This window comes from Staurois parvus, unplaced genomic scaffold (genome assembly GCF_062004578.1).
Source record: "Staurois parvus isolate SC_StPar_1 unplaced genomic scaffold, SC_StPar_1.0 ptg000432l, whole genome shotgun sequence".
In the NCBI taxonomy this organism is placed as follows: Eukaryota; Metazoa; Chordata; class Amphibia; order Anura; family Ranidae; genus Staurois; species Staurois parvus.
The window spans coordinates 584,460-590,210 of NW_028318228.1; positions in this window are offsets into that span (position 1 = coordinate 584,460).

Consider the following 5,751-nt stretch of genomic DNA (forward strand, 5'->3'; position numbering starts at 1 on the left):
CCTAAATGAATGCAGTACAATGCTATATATATCTGTGTGGCAATGCTGACATCTAGTGGACAAAATGAATATTGCTGGCACCTTAGCTCTCCATAGGGCTTATTCAGCCCTCATTCGCAAAGTCAGAGCTGCTGTTAGAAACCATGGGGCCCCATACAGCAAATCTGACAGGGTCCTCCCCACCCCCAAAAAGATAATATACTATGCTTCAGTTATGAATGAACACAGTGAGTAATCGGTACAGATCACTTGTTGTGTTCATCCTGAAGGATCCTGTTCTGTGCTTGCAGTTACCAGTGGGAAGGAGAGGAGGGAACCAAGGAGCACTATGGGGGTGCGCACACACAGAGGGGCCTGGGCAACAATGTACAGTGCACAGGGAGATTGATGGGTTTGGCAAGGGGGCAATTACTGGAACTGATCCCCTGTATGGCTCTCTACAGCAGCTGAAAGCAAGCGGGAGGGAGAGGAGAAGAAGCCAGTCTTCAGCTGCTGCAGAGAGAACCATACAGGGGATCAGTTCTAGTAATTACCCCCCCCCCCACCACCACCACCACCTCCACCATGCTGATCACCCTCCTTACACACATCTGATGTACCCAGCTGCCTGGGCCCCCCTGCTAGCCTGGGCCCTGTACAGGAGGACTGGTGGTACCCCCTTATCCACGGTCCTGCACATAGTCTCCTTGTCATTGTATTCACTGCTGCCCTATATTAGAACTACTGCTACAGGGCGGCAGGACTGTGCAAACGCACGTGTGTGTATATATATATATATATATGTGATTTGCATTTCTGGGTAGGGTGGCACGCGTGTGCGCAGCTCTACCCGCGCTGCTATTGGTGGCTAGGGATGTCATTCTCCAGATCCCAGCCAGCGATTCCTGGCTGACACAGCAGAGCAATGCAAAGCTGCTTGTCTATATAATAAAACACACACAGCTAACCCTTTGATCAACCCAGATGTTAACTCCTTCCTGCCCAGTGTCATTGGTACAGTCTCAGTGCTTTTTATTATCACTGATCACTGTATTGGTGTCACTGGGGATGTCAATGGCAGTTAGTTCCCCCCAGTGTAAGAATGCCTGCAGCTGTCCCTCTATAAGTCGCTGATTGCCACCATTACTAGTATATAAAAAAAATACCAGTATCTATACCACCATTTGTAAATGCTATAAATTTCACGTAAACAAATTAATTTACAAATATTGGGATTTTGTTTAGCAAAGACATGTAGCAGAATATATTTTGGCCTAAATTTATGAAGAAATTTGATTATTTAAATATTTTTTATTTATATTTTATAGCAAAAAGTTAAAAAAAACTGTTCTTTTTTTTCCAAAATTGTTGGTCTTTTTATGTTTATAGCGCAAAAAATAAAAAATGCAGAGGTGATCAAATACCACCAAAAGAAAGCTCTATTTGTGGGGAAACAATGACAGAAATTTCATTTATGCACAGAGTTGCATGACTGCGCAATTGCCAGTTAAAATAATGCAGCACTGTATCGCAAAAAAGGGCTTGGTCAGGAAGGGGAATCCTCTGGAGGGCAAGTGCCGCCAAAGCCATTTTCGCATTTTCTGCACACACATTTAAAAAAGAATTTTAGGCCTGAAAATAACATAAACCCCCCCTTACCAAAACATTATTTTCTGAAAGCAGACACCCTAGAGAATAAAATAGTGGTCGTTCCAATTTATTATGTCACACAATAGTAGCACAATGGCTTACGAAATGCAAAATTTCAGTAAAACAATAAACTAAAGGTAATTTTAGAGCTCATAAACACAATGGGGGAGATTTACTATAATGTTAGAGTGCAAAATCTGGTGCAGCTCTGCATAGAAACCAATCAGTTCCAGGTTTTATTGAACAAGGTGCAGTTGACTGGCTACCATGCACAGCTGCACCAAATTCTGTGTGCACCAGTTTTAGTAAATCTCCCTCAATATATTACCCTTTTTTGTAGTAAAACATTTACAAAAGAAGTTTAGGTTTTTTTTTTTCTGAAATCATACTTGCCTAGGTGGATGCAGCAACGGTCCGATGCTGCATCTGTCCCCCATCGGCTCTAAGTGTGAGAACTGACATGACCGTTCTGCCGCTGTGAGCACAGAGAGCTGACTGTCAGTCATCACTCTCTGCTCTGCCCCACCTGCGCTTACTGGAGTACCGGGCTGTGAAGAGGGAGGGAATGGCTGGCAGATTGAAGATTGCTGAGAGGCTGAGCCAGGTGCCACTTCAGACTTTGGGCTGGATCCCGTCTTTAAAATCAGGATCTATCCCCAGCCTGGACCGGCTGAGTGATGTCAGCCAACAGTGGGCTTCAGCCCACTGTCAGCTGTGTAGCACTATCCCTTTGCTGAAGGCTTTGGGTCTCCCTATAATCCTACACAGCCAGGCAACACGCATCTTCACACAAGCTAGAAAAAAAAGAAATAGGGGGACTGCTTTTGCAAAAATCAAGTCATTTCAAGAAAAATGTTTTGCAAAAGATAAGTGGTTATGTGTGTATAACAGATACACAAGGAAGATTCACCCATATCTAGCACTACCACCTTAGGTGTCACTAGAAGATTTGTGTCCCCCTATAGTCCTGCACAGCCAGGCATTGCACATCTTCCCACAAGCTTGTATCCAGAGTCAGAGATCAGTTCTTGAGCTTTGGTTTTGTTATTTTTATTTAGGGGATTTGAACTGGGATAGGGTTAGGGGTGTACAGGATGCGCAAGGAAATTGATGAACTGAGGACAACGTCCTAAAATTATTTACAAGCCTTCTCTGCAACACAGTCTTTGTTGGAGAGCTAGCCAGTGTCTCCTAATGCACCACGCCAGACCCTCCTCTTCCTTCACCCAGCAATCTGAAGGTATCCCTGAACAGGGGATTTGGTGTCACTTTAAGAGGTGGACAGTCCCAAGTAGGTAGCAAATGTGGTTTCCCACCAGAGTGCTCCTTCCCTTATTTGCCCAGGGGGTGCAGGGGTACTCACTCAGATCCTCTCCTGTACCGCTGATGGGTTGTTGGCTGCTACCAGACCCTCTATCTGGGCCACTCCTTCCCTGCTGTACAGATGGTCCTCGCTCTGAGGGCCAGTGAAGTCCTGAGCTTTCCTCCTTTCCAGCTCCACTGCCTGTAGGTGAACCCCTCTCTCCATCTGGGCTCCCTCCCAGGCTCCTGTCTTCAGTCTCACATCTTCCTATCTTCCACCTAAACTCTCCTGCTGCTGAGCAGGCTCGCTTACTTTGTCCTGGCCCCTTGCCAAGCCTCCTGTCAGGGATTGGCTAGGTTCCCTCAAGAGTACAGGCCAGCATCTCCTCAGATCCACCCACTGCCAATAGGCCTTCATCCAAAGCTCTAGAGCAGGGGGAAATTCCAGAGGGGCTGGTCTGCAGAGACTCTCAGCTCCTGGCCCAAATTTTAACTCCTGACTATTACACCCAGGCTGCTATTCAGCCCTCCTCAATCAGGATTCTAGCTCCCCCTAGCTGATTAGGAGGGTGCTACAGCTACAAATAGGCCACAGGGGTGCAGAAAGAACTGCACTCCTGTGATCCACAGGAGAAGTACAGCCATAGGAGCTTTGGCTGTACTTCTCCCTTAGAGATGTGGTTGTCCTGAGTAAATAGATACCAAACATGCCAAGCTTAAAATTGCATGCATCTATGTAACTTGGTACCCTATATTTTCCATAGGCGATACTTTAAAAGCTTCTACAGGTCATCAGTTTGCTGTGAATAATGGGCCCAGAATTTTGGCTCTACTCCAGCATGCATGGCAAAATATAATGTGCGTAGCACAATAGATGTTTTCGTGTATAAACACCTCCAACATGTGCATTAATGTTCATACGTGCCTGTATGGGGAAGGGGGGGATATAGGGGTGAAGGATTTTAAGTGCTTGGTTGTAACTTTAATTTATACACTTTTTTTTACTAAACTTTTTTTTTCATCACATAGGGAAAAAAGAGAGCCCTATGTGATGCATTTTTTGACAGGTTCTCTTTTCATGCTGACGGTATTCAAATTAGCAGCCCCACTGCACTGGGCTTTATGACGGGGCTGCTAATTTGCGTACCTGTTTTTGTGTTGGAAGTGCGCTACACGGTGTGCTCTCAGCACAGTGACCAAGATCTAATTGAGAGTTCTAACTCCTGATTTGGGGGTCACCTGATCGCTGTGATAGCCTCTAATTGGCTATCATAGTGATCAGTCACTGTGAAGCCAACCCTGTTTTTTCTATGTCTGAATGGAGGAGAGAGATACATTGTATCTCTCCCTGTCCTTTCAGAGAGAAAAAAAACAAGTGTGTGTAAAATAAATAAACAAAAATAATAATTTTTTTTTTTTTTTTTAAATACCTAGATCAAGGTTTGATCTAGGTCAGTGCCAGGGTTAGTGTCTGGGTCAAAGGTCATGGTCAAAGGTCAGGGTCAGTAGTTTATTTATTTTTTAAACCACTTTAAGTCTGGAAATTTTCACCCCCTCCCAGTCCAATTTTCAGCTTTCAGAGCTGTCACACTTTGAATGACAATTGCGTGGTCATGCAACACTGTACCAAATTACATTTTTAGCATTTTTTGCGACAGATAAAACTTTCTTTTGGTGGCGTTTATTCACCACTGGGATTTAAAATTTTTTTGCTATATGAATGAAAACCACCAAAAATGTTGAAAAAAGTGTTTTTCTTATAAAATTTTGCAAATAAATAATCTTTCTTTATACATTTTTGCCAAAATTTAATCAGCTATCTTTTTGGTAAAAAAAAAAAAATAACTCAAATCCATTTATAAAAAAATGATAATTTTTCAAAAATGTTTTTCACATTTTCATTTTTTTAAATAATATTATTATTATTTTTATACATTATTATATATATATGTTTTACATACTGTCACCCTAGTAGTACAATGTCACCATAGTGACACTGTGCTACTTGTGAGGGGTGATGAAGATTTATTTCTTTCTTTTAACACTGATTGTTTTTACACCCATAAAGGCTGTAAAAGCAATAATTTCTCCTTCTCTCTGGTTGCATTTCTTTCTGAGAGCTGTAATTGGTTAAAGTTTGTCACATGGTACAAGTGTATTTGTGAATAGCCTTGTACCATGTGACCTCTGTGATCATTCACAGATTTCACTAGTAGTAAACAATGATGTCTGGAAGTGACATCTTGTTTACTACTGTTCATGTGATCACTGATTGGCCAATCATGATCACATGAATTGGAACTTCATACAGCGGTCCTGTACATCGATCTGTGTTCCGCAGTGACCAGTGGGTACAGATCGCTGTGCTGCGCACTCCCAGGGAGCAATGTCCTCCTGCATCAGCAACACTCCCTTACGGCCGTTTATCGGCAATGGGCCAGATGGGAAGAGGTTAATTAGTATCAGTGTCAGTTAGTGCCAGGATAAAGAAAAGCAAACTGTGCACTATTGTTTCTGGGCCGTAATATGGGTACAAACAACTAACATATACGTATGTGGTATCTCTGTGATCGTCAGGAGCAGGAGAAATTATTTTGGGTTGTTCTTTGGTGGTAGAGTGTGGGTTAGGTAGTAGCAAGAAATATACAGCTACATTTAAAAAAAAATTTGTTTTTACTATTTTGGGCCAGTTTTCCTTTGATAATAAAAAAAAAATCAGGAGATTAACCATTTACCACCAAATGAAAGCGCAATTTGTCCTGAAAAAAACAAGGTATAATCCACCTGCATGCACAAAGTAGTTGTGATGTTATGTACGGA